This window comes from Alosa pseudoharengus, unplaced genomic scaffold (genome assembly GCF_046254945.1).
Source record: "Alosa pseudoharengus isolate Yale_2024_CS ecotype anadromous, Long Island Sound unplaced genomic scaffold, YU_APseudo_1.1 YU_APseudo_1.1_scf_2, whole genome shotgun sequence".
Classification (NCBI taxonomy): Eukaryota; Metazoa; Chordata; class Actinopteri; order Clupeiformes; family Clupeidae; genus Alosa; species Alosa pseudoharengus.
Genome location: NW_027468663.1, coordinates 29431748 through 29449686, shown reverse-complemented (window position 1 = coordinate 29449686; position 17939 = coordinate 29431748).

The window sequence follows — 17939 nt, the reverse complement described above, 5'->3', positions numbered from 1 at the left end:
TTGTACTTACTCCCAGCTGACAACCCCTCCAGATCAGCCATAGAAGAGTTATTTAAAAGTATGGACAACCCTTTTAGCCAACTGAATTCTGATAGCAAGTGGAAGAAATATTTCAGGGAAAAATGGGATATAGTACAGCCTGTTGAACTGCGCCTAGGAGTAAGGTATGATTCCAGAAGGAATAACAAAACAGGAAACTATGAGCAAGTTCCAATTAATGACAAGTTCATATACATTCCAATATTGAAAACACTCCAGTTCATTTTCAAGAATGAAAATATTTGTGAGATGATGCAAACATGTGCACAGAGTGACACATATGAGGACTTCTGTGATGGAAGCTACTTCAAAAATCACTCTTTGTTTTCAAGTAGTAAATTTGCCCTCCAAATCCAGTTATATTATGATGATTTTGAGTGTGCAAATCCTCTTGGTTCAAAAAAAGGTATACATAAAGTTGGCTGCCTTTACTTCATCCTTCGAAATCTTCCCCCCAGGGTTAATTCGGCCTTAATGAACATTCATCTGGTGTCATTGTTTCATGCACAAGATGCTAAGAAATACGGGATTGATGCAATACTGCAACCCTTAGTAAAGGACTTGAAAATATTAGAGACTTCTGGGGTTGCTGCTCCATTTTCTGAGGTTTCTGTACGTGGTACACTTGCACAAATTACTGGCGATAACTTGGGTATACATGGCATTCTTGGGTTCGTGGAGTCATTTAGTGCAAATTATTTCTGTAGATTTTGCTTAACTGATAAATCTTCAGCTCAGTCAGTTTTCTCAGAAGATGACCCACATGTGACTTTAAGATCACCAGCTCTGAATGATCAACTTTATACTAGTTTGGTAGATGACCCTACATTAACCTCTTCATTTGGCATCAAGAGAAAGAGCATACTTAATACATTGCAATATTTCAATGTTGCCGAAAATTATGCTGTTGACATCATGCATGATATTTTGGAAGGGGTTGGTCAATATGAGGTCAGATTACTATTTCTGTATTTGATTGAACATTTAATCCCGAAAGAAAGCTTGTTAAATAGGCTGTATGCTTTTGATTATGGCTATTTGGAAAAGAAAAACAAACCAACACATATTAACCTTGACTGTGCAGGAAATGGATTAGGGTTAAATGCATCACAAACACTGTGTTTGGTCACAAACATACCTTTGATATTTGGTGACCTGGTACCAGAGGATGATTTGCACTGGCACTTGTTGCTCTTGTTGCTAAACATTATAAACATTGTGTTTTCATACTCCATCACAGAAGGGATGACTGTGTATTTGAAGCACCTCATTATTGAACATCACCAACTCTTCAAAGAACTGTACCCATCAAAAAACTTGATTCCAAAACATCATTTTATGGTCCATTATCCGAGGTGCATTCGAAAAATTGGACCACTCATTCATGACCATGAGATTCGAAGCTAAACACAAATTTTTCAAAGACTGTGTGAAGAACTTTAAGAATTTGACAGTATCACTTGCAAAGAAACACCAGTTTGCTGTAGCTTATCATTGGGAATGCTTTTCTTCAAAAGCAGTTGAATCTGGTCCAGTCAAATTGTGCTTACTTGAAACACTGGAATATATAGAAGAAGAAGATATAGAATATATAGCTGCATATCTTCACATTGATTCACAAGCCACTGTCAGACTCACAAACTGGGTAAAGTGTGGAGTTGAATATCGTGTTGGCCTCTTCGTTTGCACAAGCACTGATGAAAACATGCCGGTGTTCAGCAAAATAATCTCCATCATTTTGCATGATGGTAAAGTTGTTTTTGTTTTGGTTGAGCATGACACTTGTTTCCATGATCATTTCCATGCGTTCCAAATAAGTGAAAACATCCCAAGAAAGATACTGGTTCTAGAAATGGATAGATTAAGACATTTCAAATCTTTTGATGCTCAAATGTCCTATGGGTGTGATTCACATTTGTATGTTGTATCAGAGGGTTGTATTTTGTAATGTATCAACATTGTTGACTTAATGTAAGCTATATGGAATTCACCCTTGTTTTTATGTACATGTTTATTTACTTATATTACAGGTTTAAAGTCTACCTCATGTTAATACATTACTGCATTACAGAAATGTTATTTTATCTTGTCAGCAGTGCTTTTATACAATGTTTGCACTTTTTGCACAGAGAGATGTGATACTGACATGTTTTTTGAAATATCCAACTGCTTGTCCAATGTTTAGCTGCTGTTAAAGCAGTTTTAAATATGAAATTTGGTTGGTTGGCTGTAACATGTTTAAACAGTTTGTCATTCAAAATGTCAAACATGAATTTCAAATAAAACTGTGGTAATAAATGTTTTCTGTTGTCATTTTCATTTTAATTGTTAATTATTAACTCAGAAAAGTGTTAAATAAAACACATTTTTAAGTGTTAACAGTTACCACCATGAAAGAGTTCACATTAAAATGAACTCCAGGTGAGAGTTGTATTTTACCCCACATGGGATTAGTATTTTAACTCCCACAAGTGTTCAGTTTTAACTCCAGAAAAGAGTTTAAAATCAACTCCCGGAAAAGAGTTACTTTAACTTTTCCCTGGAGTTCATTCGATGGTCTCACATGTACACTCAAATGTAGTTGATATAAACTCCCAGAGAGTTTATTCCAAAGGCCAGAATTTGCTGTGCAGCGTCACGGGTTGGCTTCGATGTGAGTGGTTGAAGTAGCACGTCAATAGATGACGGACAAGTGGCTTATTCAATCATATGCAAGCATTTTTTGATTAGGCCCAGCCTTCTGAAGCAACACTCCAATGGATTGATCCCAGATGGATGAGTGGAGCTAGGGGGAACGAAATTCATCTGCCGAGAGTCAGGTTAGTTGAGAAGTGACAGTGAGAAAGAAAGAAAAAGAGAGAGAGAGAGAGAGAGAGAGAGAGAGAGAGAGAGAGAGAGAGAGAGAGAGAGAGAGAGAGAGAGAGAGAGAGAGAGAGAGAGACTCATTTATGATTTCCTGCTATGATTGTCATCATCCATTGGCATAGCCAACCAGCATAGTCTTCTGGCTCTTTCAGGAAGCTCTAATTCTTACTTCTTACTTTGCCGTATTTTGTTCTCAAATTTAAAAGATGTGAAATGCGTTAATTAAATTGTCTTTATGCTTTCTGCAATTTCCATATTTTGACAACTAAAACTGACTTGTTTGTAGAAGCACTTTTTCTGCTACTTTGAGTCTATTTTTAACTTACATGACAAATGGGACTTGTGCAACCATCAAAAGTTAACTGATGCTCTGGACACACGCCTCAACAAATTCCACCAAGCCATGGTCACCATAATCCTCTGGTACGCCAGGTCCTGATCAGGTGTGGATCTGTCATGAGTATTACTGTAAGAGGCAAACATCAGGTTTACAAAGTTTAATTTATTTACTCAAACATCTATTTGTCATTGTGTGTTGTTTACTGTAAGATACAATTGATTCCTATAGAGCAGGGGTCAGCGGCTAGTTCTCTAAGGCCCACTGGTGGCTTTGCTGGTAGTCCCTGACCATACCATTACTGTAAATGACACTTTGGGCATCACCAACCTTTGATTAATTGTGGTCTTCAGAATGTTTCCTTAGTTGGAATGGTGGTTCCTGTGTAACAATCAGTTGAAAACCCCTGCTATAGAGACCTTATGTTCTCCCACATGAAACGCTCAGGCGTCTGTCTGGTGGAGATCTGAGGGGGATTAAAACATGTCCAGACTGGGAGAGCCATTGGTTGGTATTGATTAGTGTGGCCCTTGGAGTCTATCTACAGGGTCTGATCAGGGTTAGGGGAAATTGAATATGGATAGGTTGGAACCTTCTGGAAATGGAATTGGGATTGTAGATGACCCGAGATGGACAGAGGTGAGTTCACAGGAGGAAGAGAAGGCGGGGGAGGGAGGTGTCGGAGGAGGAGAGAGGAGGCAGGGGAACAAGGAAAGGGAATTGTCTTCTGCCAGCTGGAAAGCTGACATTGACCCTGACTGATCACCATGCAATTGGATTTTGGGCCTCGGATGGCTATTGAGATTGAAAGCATGAAAGGCTTTAATTTACAGTTTTTGCCCATTGTTTACACACCAAAAACAAATGCTTAGACAAATGCTTAGACAAATGCTTTGCTCAATGTTTGCAACACACATATTGTGAAACACTACACATGGTTTCTTACATTACATACACTTTGTTCAAAAATGAAATCTCTGTTATATCTTGTTAAAATCTGTTATCATTGGGAAAATACTTCCATTCAAAATGCAAGCATATCTGGTAATTGGTAATATCCACACACATACCTGAAAACACTTACTGTAACTCACCAATCCCATGAGGGAAATTTAGTCTCATCCGTGAATCCGTGAATAAGTGAAACACACTCAGCACACAGTGAGGTGAAGCACACACTAATCCTGACGCAGTTAGCTGCCTGCTACAACAGCGGCGCTCGGGGAGCAGTGAGGGGTTAGGTGCCTTGCTCAAGGGCAAATCAGCCGTTCCTGGTCGGGGTTCAAACTGTTACAACCCTCCAGTTACAAGTCCAAAGCGCTAACCAGTAGGCCACGGCTGCCTCAAAATATTTTTTTAGTTTAAGCAATAGGCAAACAGAGTAACAGAGTGCCTAAAGGATACATGATCACAGTAATTTTCCCTTTCCAGTTGGTTTTAGGGAGACAGTTGTTTGTTGTTGCTGTTGCTGTATAAAAGAGTTATAATTTGAAGGCTAAACAGATATGTCTACAAATTCTGAACACTGTGACAAAAACCTGCATGTGAAATGCACATAATCAACAGGAGGGCAGCACCAGTCTGCCAGTGCTGCTATTTATAGTCTTTAAAATACTGTAGACTGTGTCTGTGGAACTATTTGTCCTAAGTGCTTGCTGTTCTGTTCTCTGAATGGTTGTTTTTTAGGTTATAATGTGTGCAGACTCACTCTGCAAAAGCCAGTCTTTGCACAAGCCAACGGCAGAGTAAATTTAGCGCACCCATGCTGTTGTCTCTCCAGCTGTGAGGTTTGGACTGCTCTCTCCATCTTATGGGGACTTTCTTAGGCGGGGGAGCGGGGGAGTCGGGACCATGGGATGGCTCAGCATTCACTAATAATGTGTGTGTTTGTTTGTGTGTTTGTTTGTGTGTTTGCCAGGATTGCAATGAGGAGAACAACTAGTGGATTTACGTCCACTCTCCCTCCCCCACAACCATACACATAAATGCAGTACACATGTACACACACACACACACACACACACACACACACACACACACACACAAACTCATATACACACACACACACACACATACAGTACGCACACACACACAGCCTGTAGCCAGGCAGACATACTGAGGAGTGCAGGAGCCCTGCGAGTGTATATGTGTGTGTGTGTGTGTGTGTGTGTGTGTGTGTGTGTGTGTGTGTGTGTGTGCGTGCGTGTGTATGTATGTAATTGTGTGTGTGTGTGTGTGTGTGTGTGTGTGCGTGCATGTGTATGTATGTAATTGTGTGTGTGTGTGTGTGTGTGTGTGTGTGTGTGTGTGTGTTGAGAGTAGGAGCCCTGTGTGTTAGGCCTGCTGTGCTGACTTTGCAGCTCTCCCTCCCCTTGTGTAGCTTTGCTTATGAGAAATCCCCACCACACACCACCCTACTGTCCTTACTGTCAGCCCTCACTCCCCACTTACTTCTTCTTCTCGCTCATTCTCCCTCCCTCTCTCTGTCCTTCTCTTTTCACTCTTTCTCTGTCCCTTCAATCAAGTCTTTATACAGTTTCCCACACGTTTTGAAGCTTGTCACCCTCAACATCTCTCTCTCTCTCTCTCTCTCTCTTTCCCACTTCTCAACATATCTCTCTCTCTCTTTCCCATTTCTCATCATCTCTCTCTCCCTCTCTCTCTCCTTCTCTTTCTGTCCATCTTATTGTGTGATACCCAGTGTGGTGCGTCTGTGGCTGTTTGGTGCGTCTCGCAGAGCTCAGTGAATGTTCCCATGTCTCCCATGTTTTTCTCACCACCAAAGAAAAGCCCATAATTGCTCTCTGACTTTAATGCTCTCGTTTTTTGGCGAATCACAAACAAAATAATTTAGCTACTTTCACAATCATTCATTACTGAAGGGGAATTTATATATGTATGTTGTTCTCTCTCTCTCTCTCTCTCTCTCTCTCTCTCTCTCTCTCCCTGTGTGTCATTGGAAACATTGTGGTTTTTCAAGCTTGCCCATGGTTTTTGCTTGGACCGATCTGTGTGTGTTGGGCAAAGGCACATCTGTTTGTGGGAGTGGATGGTATTACTGAACACCCAGCGAGAAAAAAGCCCTCAAAATCTGTTTCGCCCCGGTACACACACACACACACACACACACACACACACACACACACACACACACACACACACACACACACTGTGGACCAGCCAGCAGTGGGGCAGCACCCAGCAGACAAACTGCAGGCTAGGAATTCTAGGATTTAACCAGCTCAGAATACCCCTGTGAAACTGGGACGTGTCCCTCTCTCCCTATTTTTCTCCCTCCTTCCCTTTCTCTCTCTCCCTCCCTCCCCGTCTTCCACTGCCCCCTCTCTCTCTCACACACACTCTCTCTCTCACTCTCTTTCTCTCTAATTCTTTCATTCTTTCCATGGAGACACACGGGACCCTAATTTTTCATTCAGCATCTGATGGTTTGATTTGCCGCCATAGAAATGAACCCAGCTGTGCGGTGGGAGCAGCCGCACATCTGTGTGGTGTTAAAGATGACAAATACCCCGAGTCTGCTGCATGAAGACGAGAGAGCCTGGTGCACCATGAAGGAGGAAAGAAACGGAAGCCATGAGGTCAAAACACACAAACACGGCCCAAAAGTATTCTGAAATGGTAAACAAATAGACCACCAGCGCAGAAAGCAATAGGAAACAAACACCTACTGAAAGAGAGGGAGAGGAGTGCACTACAAATAGGCTAAATATTCCTATCTGTCTGTCTGTCTGTCTTGCCTGTCTCTCTGTCTGTCTATCTATCTATCTATCTATCTATCTATCTATCTATCTATCTATCTATCTATCTATCTATCTATCTATCTGTCGGTCTTCCTGTCTGTCTGTCTGTCTGTCTATCTATCTATCTATCTGTCTGTCTGTCTGTCTGTATGTCTCTTTCTTTCTCTCCTTACTTCCTTCTCATCCCTCTGTCCATTCCTCTTTCCCTCTCTCCTGTCCTCTCCCATACTTCACTACCTCGGGCTTAGCTAGAGAGAACTATCCACTCAGTATTGCAGTCTGTATTCTCTCCTGCATGGGTCATCAGCATTGAGCGCGTGCTGCATGGCTGCGGCCAATGAGGCCAGGCATGATCGGAACCATGCATGTAATGCTATTTAAATCTCCCCCGCTCTCTCCTCAAATTGAATAAGGAACTTTGATGGCTAATGAAAATTTGAGGGAGCGGAAATGCTTTCATAGGCAAATTGAAGCCCCATGAGTATGAAATGACTTGGAGTAGGAAAAAAAACACAAAACACAAGCATAGCCTTTTAGAGGGTGGTGGTATATTTTATTAAAATTACAGGCAAGGAAAATCCAAGACTCAAAACGCTGCTTTAAGAATACAAAGCAGCAGAGCCTTAAAGGTGTAATGTGTAGGGCTTTTTGAGCCTTAAAGGTGTAATGTGTAGGGTTTTTTGTTGTTGTAAAAACCTGTTTCCAGACTTACCATAATGATGTAATACTGAAGGCCCTGCATGAAAAGATTTCCCTAAAGCATGTTTGCTTGCTTTAATTATTTTAGAAGTGTCATGTCCACCAAAATAAGGTGAATACAGACTGACAGTCAATTTGTTTAGAATAAACAAAACAAGGATCAATCTACTAATGCTAGTATTATAACATTTTCTCAAATCTAGCATCAATTTGTGTTCTTGTTACATTTGCAAAATGTTTATTGTAAACAGTTTGTATAGGGTTTGACATATTTTCTGTAAGTCATAGGTTACAATGACTCAGTTTGACACCTACAGTTTTTCTCGACTGCTTCAATGCTTGCGTCAACTCTGACATCACGTTGTCAAAAGAGTTAACACACAGGTCTAAACAGAATCACTCTGGCCAAAATGACACATTTTGCTTGCAAAAGACTGTAACACTCTCAAAACATTTCGTTTTTCTCAGTCGCTTTGGTACATTTCTCGAATCATCCTTGACATTTGCAAAACAGTAAGTGCATCTTTCAAAACAATTCATACAAATAGCAAAACACCATGGATTTCCTGCAAAAGCCAGTCTTTTGCTCAGAATCCTTAGTTCATCTCACAAAAGTAAATACTGTGAAAAGACTAAATGTATTGAATACTGTAAAAATGAATTGATTTCATTCTTCTCAAGATGTATCTGTCATTGACATGTAAGACCTACCGTAAGCACCTATACAAGACAAATTTCATTGAACTACAACTTGTCATTTTTCATTGAAATAGACAGACAGTAAACACCTTTTGTACTGTTTTCTTCACCAAATAGGCAGTAGAGTACTTTATCTAAATGTGCCTTATATTGATAGTTGCAAATAGCAACACAGAACAGACATGGCATCTCTTATGGATAATGATCTCTTGAATGTGAATGATTGCTGATTGAAGAATTGTGCAAAGGAGTTTCACACATGTGTTTCAGAGTTTTAGACGAATTACATCTGTATTAACTGTTTTGCAAAAGGGTGTGAGAAATGTGTGAACCTAATGAAATGTGTGAACACATTTGCAAGAGATGACCTTTGCTGTGCAAAGAAGGTGTTCTTGAAGGCCAAGTGGATCCCAATTTCTTTAAGCAGGTCAAAGCAATCAAGAAAAACTGTAAATTGGATTTCAATTCAATTTCACAATTTACATGACACATGATATTTTTTAAATCGGAGTAAAGAAGTGGACTGAAATCGGACTGTTTGTTTGTGTGTAACTGCACTGATCCTGATAGTGTCGATCTCTTTCCCATTCAAAACTCAGATGCAAGAGGGACCTCCACTCTGGGCTGAGGGCTGACTGGGCTTGAGTCAGTGCGAGAGCTCCTGACTTGTCAGTCCAGTATGATGTGGCCAGCAGACTCACTGAGAGTCAGATTGAAACAGGGGGTGGGGCAGGGGGTACATCACAGCAGCAGGAAGTCCCTGAGTGGACACGAGGCTCCTGAAAACGCCGGATATCGGTTGCCACTGCGAGGGATGAAATTACATCACAGTTTAAGTAGGTGCTGTTCTTTTCACCTTGAGGCTCCGCACATCACAGATTGAGTGTGTGTGTGTGTGTGTGTGTGTGTGTGTGTGTGTGTGTGTGTGTGTGTATGCTGTTTTGTTGACCGCATTCCCAGGGGGTAGGATGTCAAAACTTTCTTACATCCCCTGGCCGACGGCTTGGCTTTTCTTTACGTGGCTCTAATTGGGGTGTGTTGAAGGACATGTGAGAGTGGATGGGAAGGCAATGGGAGAAAGATAGATAGATAGATAGATAGATAGATAGATACTTTATTGATCCCCAGGGGAAATTCAAGAAAGAGAAAGAGAGAGTGAGACTTAATAATATAATAACTTCCAAATAATATAATACAATGTATTATTTTACAATGAAGGGAGTGTATTACATTATTGGGTTTAACATTATTTTTTCAGAACCCAATTATGCAATAATTTACCAATATTATAATAACTTGGCTAGTGTTTCCACCAATAACCGGAGGCCAAGCAGGGACCTAAGGATGTGTGTCATTATTAATGTGTGTTTTCCTTTTCTTATTGGGGACCGAGCAGCAAAGCTACTAGGAACAGCATCATGATTCACTTTCAAGCGTCATATCTGTGCCTTGACATAGATGGATTTTTCAAGCTTCATAGAGTTGTTTTCAAAATGTTGTTTCTCCCTAACAGCTCAAAAGATTCAGCCCTAAGCCACCAAACAGAGATTGAGATCATAGGTGTTTGATGAAATGGCACCAAACTTAATATTATGGACTTGGGACCCCCTGCTGATTTTCAATTTTCAATAGAGGTATTGGTCTGGGCCCTATCTGTTCATTTTGTATTTCAAAGGGGCATAGTCAGCAGTTTCATGAAACTTAATAAACTCTTACTGAATTCTTTTGGAAATAATGCAAGCAAACACCTCTTTTGTGTCAACAGATGTTACAAATGCTTCCAGACCCACTAGGGTGAAGCTAATAGCTAAATGACCTCATATCTGGGCCAATATATGGGCAATTAATATACAACTTGGCCTCAGTGCTTGGTGACATCAAATTTCCAACTATGCCCAGCCGGGATGCTTGGCCTCCACATTGCTGCTTGTACTTGTCTTAGGCTACTTTGAAACGTGTAAACCTTTCTGTGAAACCCAAAATGGTGGTGCTAGAGCACTCAAGGCGTAAACGTATTACGTAAACAGATGGGGCCCTGCCACAGTAAGTGTGGCACATTTCAGTACTATTTACCATGCATTTCTAGAGGCTGCCAAAAGGAAGAAAACACAAAAGCAAAGAAAAGAAAAAGTAGCAACTTCCCTGCTTGGTCTCTAATATCTAAACATATGACACATATGATTGCCTAAGCAACCCCATGGCCCCCATCAATTGGTGGCATGCTACCAAAGCAGTACAATGATATTGTGTGTGTGTGTGTGTGTGTGTGTGTGTGTGTGTGTGTGTGTGTGTGTGTGTGTGTGTGTGTGTGTGTGTGTCCATAGTCACACACACACTTGGGGCCATTGCAAAGTATTTTGAATAACTCACTCAATTGGTGATTCAGGGATGACAAAAGTAAGAACACACACACACACACGCACAGACACGCACACACACACATTCACACACATGCACGTGCGCGCCACACACACACACACACACATTTTTAATAACACCTAAAGTTTGAGATCTTGAATATATTTCTCTTCTTGACATTCACACATAAATCTATTTTTTTATTCCACCCCTCTGAGGAGAACAGACATGTTTCATTTGTTTGTAGGCAGAGAGAAGATGTGAGAGTGTACCTTAGGAGAAAAAAAGAGTATATACTTATACTAGGAGGGAGAGTTTGGTAGTTTGGAAAGGGGTGGCAGGTGGGGTAAAACCGAGGCCAGGTTGGTGAGCTAAGAGAGGGAAAGTCATAGTTAGGTGGGGTTAGAGGCGGAGGGAGGGTAGTTTGGTGGGGTTAAGAAGAGAGAGGGGGGAGATTGGTGGGGTTAAAGAGAGAGAGGGGGGAGATTGGTGGGGTTAAGAAGAGAGATGGTTGTTTGAGGATGTTTTTACCCCTGGCATGTTTAGAGCAGTCGCAAAGTGTGTGTACCCAAAGATCGGTTCATTTGGGTTATGGGAACATGCCAATCACTCTCTCTTTTTTAACAGCACAAACAGGCCAAGATTGCCTAGAGGTGTCAGCCCATTTCCAATCGAAACATCTGTCAAATTTGAAACAACAATCTGACCAATGTCAGAGTAGTTTAACCGTGTGTGAGTTCATGTTTACACGTTTTGTTCCGCTCTAAATGTTGTTATGTGAATCGGAAACAAACCCTGGAGAAGCTCTACATTTGTATCGATTCAGCCCGAGATCCAGAACGAAATATGGATGAAAATGCCCTAAGTGTTGGAGGCAGCGTGAGGATTCATATATGGAGGGAAGTTTAGTGGGGTTGGAGCTGGAGACAGGGCAGGGGTGGGGTTGGAGCAGGATCTGCCTGCCTGCTTCTCCTCCTCTCTGGGAACAAGTCTGGCCTGACGCTCTTGGGTCGAGGCGTTGCGGTAGACAGCAAATGGCAGCTTTAACTAGAGAGGATAACATTACAGATGAAAAACATTCTCAGCCCTTCTGTGTTTTCCCCCTAGGGCCAAGAAACACACATTCAGTCCTCCTGTCCATTTGAAGTTTGCCTGTAAAGTTTGACGCTTGTGGTACCATTGTAATGTTTCATTATTTTGCTTTATGTTTTTTTTTTTCATAAACAGATGGTAGACATGCAATTTATTCCACATTTTAAAAGAGTTTCTGCCTAAGTTTAGCTGAAATGTATTCTCGAAAAGAAATACTGCTTTTTAATTTCACAAAACAAAATCTGGTAATCATTGCATCTACATTAAAGTGTCCATTTTCTTCTCTCCATGGGTCTTTGAAAGACTATCCCACGAAACGAAAGTGGCATTAAAACCCCCCATTGGCATGTTGGCCATATTGCATTATTACACCATTCCGTTGAGGATGTGGGTAACACGACGGGCGGAGAAGAGGATCCATCACCATCTGTCATATCAGGCTGGGCCAGATTAAAGCCTGATCTCTATCAGGGCAGCTGTGGATTACAGCGCTAGATATCGATTCATCTCCAAATGCGCATTGACATAATTTGAAAAGGTTACAGGCTGCTGTGGGTAATGCCTCCAAAGGCCAGGAGTGATTGATGCACGTGTCAGATATTAAGAGCACATGTACACTCAAATGCATACACCAGTGTTCACACACACACACACACACACACACACACACACACACACACACACACACACACACACACGGACACGCACACGCACACACACATACTTTTCTGCTTTTATCCACATACTAACATATTTACTGCACATCTCTCTCTCTCTCTCTCTCACACACACACACACTTTTTCTCTGCTTTTACCCACATACATAACACATTTACTGCTCATCTCACACACAGACACACACGGTAGCAGCAGGTCTCGGGGGGTCTCTTGCCTAATTACGGCTCTCAGTCATCCTGTCAGGGCTGGGGTTTAGGTGTCTCCTAATGTGGCTTGGGCGCACATTAAAACAACACAGGAGCCAGGCCAGCTATAGATCCATACTGACCTCAAGAGGCCCAACTGGCCAGACAGGAAAAATGACCCACACATCACTGGGTCTCCCTTAAATAATGACCCCCCCTCAGCTACAGACAGCTCGACCACACACAAACACACACACTAAGCCATACTCATTCATGCACTCTCACACACACACACACACACACACAAATCCAGTTTGTGTAGTCCTATACGCGTATACATGCAATATCCTTGAGGGCAGAGAACAATAAAGCTTTTCTGTCTGGATAGGATTCATTGAGTGATAAATACGTTGATGCTGATTAAATGGACATGCGCTTACGTGTGCTACTCACATCCTTTTCCTACTGCCCTGCAGCGAAGTGGTCATGCAGTGTTAAGGACTCAGGCCACACAAATATATCCATGACCTCCATTTCTATACCCCACTACCAGTGCCTGTTACATTGGTCCTTCAGAGGCCTACTCTTGAATCATTACTTACTTTAATGTAGCATTGATCCTAGGTACAGTCATTCAAAAATGAGCCTGACAATAAATTCACACACACACACACACACACTAAGAACCTTTAAACTCTAATGTTAATGTCATCTCCATCTCCAGACCAGGACTAAATGATTGATGTGTGGCTATACAGTGTTTGTACAGGAGGGTCCATCTTTGAGCCAGTGAATCTGATGGGTAGTGTGTGTGTGTGTGTGTGTTTGGGGTGGGGGTTAGGTATTAGGAGTAATGGGTCTAACATAGACCGACAGGCTGTAGCACACTGCATTAAAGAGCCGTGGGGTCAGCGACCTCTGTGTCTCCAGAGGGCCGGGGGATCCATCGCTGTGGGGGTATGAGGTTTCCACTCGCTCCCCCAGGTCAACGCGCTCCGATGGGGCCTGAGGTGGGAGAGGAGAGTGTGTGTGTGTGTGTGTGTGTGTGGGGGGGGGGGGGGGGGGGGGGGGGGGTTTACAGCATCTGCCGAGAATACTTTGGATGTATCTTCATCAAGATTTCACATGATCTGAAGATGGTAATGTCTTTCCCTTGTTTGATCACAAATACCAAAAAAGTACGAGAAAGAGAGAGAGAGAGAGAGAAAGAGAGAGTTAGAGAGAGAAAGAGAGATGCATATTATATATGCCTCTTCAGTCTGATAATACTGTGCCATGCTATGCTCATGAAAATAATCAGTTGAGCTTTAATTTAATGACAGAGAGCGAAAGACACAGACAGAGAAATGGAGAGGAACAGGGGGGCACATGCCTGATAAGCAGTTAGTCAGCAACAGAGAAGACACACTACACCTTCAGGTGAGAAATTAAAAATATTAGCATATTTATTAACAGCAACATGAAGATCATCAAAATGCGTACACCCTTTTTTAAATTCAAGCTCATATAAACGGGAAAAGGATAAACATTGCCAAAGCTTACATTTCATTTCATCCAAAAATAAAAAAGAAAGAAAGAAAGAAAGAAAGAAAGAAAGAAAGAAAGAAAAAACAACATGGAAGCTAGCTGACACAAGCCTCTCGCATTAGGTGACTGAACCTGCCTGACTAACAGCTGGGGGAGTTCACACAGCTGTTGGGTGTGTGTGATGTGTGTCACCCATAAAGCTTATTCAGGGGTCCACCTTGAAGCAGGATTGGTCAAACACTGTGGGGGGGGCTGGCATTACACGTTATCTGAACCTCGCAACTGGACCTTTAAATTCACAATGCAGTTTCTTCTGGTCCTTCTTCTTTGTGTTTTTAGATGGTGGGAAATTGATAACATTGATGTGCAACACAACGTGCCTGCATTCTGCTGTATCATTCCAAGAAGGTGTGTACCCAAGGAGGCGAGAGGGGAAAGAGGTAAAAGATCCGACTGAGCAGCGTCCACTTTTCCCACTAAGTGTGTGTGTGTGTGCATGTGTGTGTGTTTGTATAGGGGAGAAATGTGTGTGTGTGAGTGTGTGTGTGCGTGTGTGTGAAAGGGTGTGGTGGAGTTGAGAGTCACTGACTTCCTTGTTTGACAAATAAGAGAAGAACAAATGTAAAAGGTTCTCCATTTATAGGTTTCCTGACTATAATAAATGCAGATGCAGAATTGGCGCTAGATGATAGCATTGTGAATGTAACTATATATATAAAAAAATAACCTAATGAAAACAAAACAAAAAACAAGTGTCCAACACCAAGTTCATCACTTCATACTAGACATTTTTGAACCTGTGCATAAATTTCACTGACATTCACGACACTGGGGTGCAGATCTCTCCTATAGATTGTTCCTTTCCCCATCATAGCTATTTGACAACAATTTAGAAACCAATAGAGAGATATAAAAAAATCACCAAACTCACTTTAAGTACAGGTCTTTATATAAGAGGAATCCACCATTTGAAACAGCTACTGAATCCAGTATTTGTATCCAATAAAACACCACAGAGGAAGAAACTCCCTGCCAGGAGCCCCATGTAGAGGAGCCAAGCAACTGCCAAGCAACAGGCGGAAATCGCCAGTTCCGTCGTACATACATTTGTTGTGTAAGTGCTACGCACCTTTGACTTTGGGGGAGTGTGGGACCACCGAAAGAAGCGACTACCTAACAACCCAAACAGAAGTGGACCAAGCCCCATGGGCCTAGCTTTACATGGGGACGAGCTTTACAGTGCCATCAGAAGGTGGGGAGGGGTCGAGAAGCTGATAAATACTATATACATCATTATTCATAATACTGTCTCTATGGATATGAAGAGAGAAGGGGAACCCAAACAAAACCAAATCGAAGAGAAAGGAAAGACAGCACGGTCCATAAGGCATCTAAAAGTCAAGCAGCTACAGAATGTCCACTACAGCGGCGTGAAGACTGCAGTCCCTATCACCTGTCCGTTCATCCATGGCAAAAAAATACAAATTAAAATAAAAAGTTCCAGAAGGTCCGGTGCTCATGCTACATTCTGCGGACTCCAAAGGGTTCCGCCCACACGCCGTGCCAATCCGTCAAGTCTCTTCTCACCAAGGAAAGAAAGGAAGGAAGAGAGAGATAGAAAGAGAGAGAGTGAGAGAAAGAACCTAAATTGCATCTGCCAGTATTCATTTCTTTTCTTTCTTCTGTACCAATCCATCCCTTCTCCTCTCTCTTTGCTCTAAATTAAAGTACATCATTACAAACATTCTAGAGGTTTGGATCAACCCTGTACATATTTACACTATAATACAATCTCATATGCCGTGATTCACAAGAAATCACAAGAATAAATTGCTGTAAACATGGAGGAAAAAGAACGAGAGAAAAAAAAACTGAGCCAACCAAACAAAAAACACAGTCAACACAGACACATTGTACAATGAGCTCATAGAGTGTGAAGCCATACTGCAAACATACTGCAAGTCAACCAGTACAAGATTGCTGGAAAATAAAAACAACATCAAAAAATTCCCTAAGAGAAATGATGGCCATGCACTTGCTTTACTTTGCAGTATACCGTTTAGAATCTGATACTCATAGTGACAAGGAAAACTTCAATATGGTTTCAAAATATATAGCATTTAACAGAAAATACATCACACCACACAAATGCCATGTGGCTCAGAGCTACACACATAAGTGACGGCAAAAACTACATTCTACTACATATGCAGTAATATTATCATATGCAAGTGCTGGTCATTGATGTACTGTATATCTCTGATAAATGCCTTATATTTTCACAGCAAATGGTAACATAACAAAGTGTATTCAACAAAAACATTAATGTGACATTTTCACATTTTACTATTTTCTCTGTTCGCACTTTTTCCTACAAGCACATATTTTCACATACATAAGGTTAGCTGGCCAACAGAAGACAATAAAGAGTGCCTTCACAGCCAAAGGATAAAGCCCATCTCTCCATGTCTTCTATCAAGCCATTCCATTAAGCCCGCCCTCTGTTCAACTGTCCAGGCCTGCCCACTGCAGGACAAGAGCATTTCATGGGAGAGCAATTGCCAAGCTATCATTGAAGCAAGTACAGAGATATCATAGGAAAAATCCTCAACACAATGTTACAATAACTTACATACAGTGCACTTCTGTTTTCCTTAGACTCTCAGAAATGAAATGAATATCAGATAACTTGGCCTTTACAACAAGCATAATGATATCATGGACTCTCTCTCTCTCTCTCTCTTCCTATCCCTCACTCTCTCTCCCTCCTTTGGCTACCACTTTAGCATTCTTCCCCCTATGACTTATTGTAATCATTAACACAAGATGAGCCCTCGTGGTCACAATCACTACTATTATGGGATGTGTCTCAGTGTTGTGTAGCTTGCCAAGGCTGATGGACTGCACCACCGTCATCAGAACATGCACACAAAGATCATTGTTCTGTAAATGTGAGTCACAAGAGTGGCCAGTCACATCCAAGTCCACTGCAGATAAACCCCAGTGAGGAGCAACACACACACACACACACACACACACACACAAACACACACAAACACACACACACACTGACACTGACACACACTGAGATGACACACACACACACACGCACGCACGCAGGCACGCAGGCACGCACACACACACACACACACTGACACTCTTACATCTACCCGTGTTATAAGATGAAACCTGATGGGAATTCATATGTCATTCACAATTCATTACCATTTAAAACAGGACACCAAAGGGTAAGTGGAGATGATTCACTTTTGACGACTCAGGGCGACTTCATATGAGGACCCAGCCTGACTAACTGTTATGGACAAATTAAAAATGCAAATGACAACAAAACAAACCACAAAATAAGAGCCAAAGCAACCAAACAGACCCATTGTAGAGCACAAACATGAGCTGTGAGTTCAAAGATTTATCTGTAAGCCAACTCTTTTTCTCAACTTACTTTTTCTAAGACACACACACAACATAAAACTAACACAACAACAACAACAAAATAAAACAACACAAAACCCATAAATCTCATTTGCCACTGAGCCATGCTGTCTGGGAGGCGAGGGAGGTGACCTAATGTAGATCAGTTTCTCCCACTCTCCTCTGGAGTGGTGGCGAGCCGAGCGGCTGGGTGGTCAGGAGGTGCAGGTACGGAAGCCGTGGTGCACGGAGCTTGAAATCGACATCCGA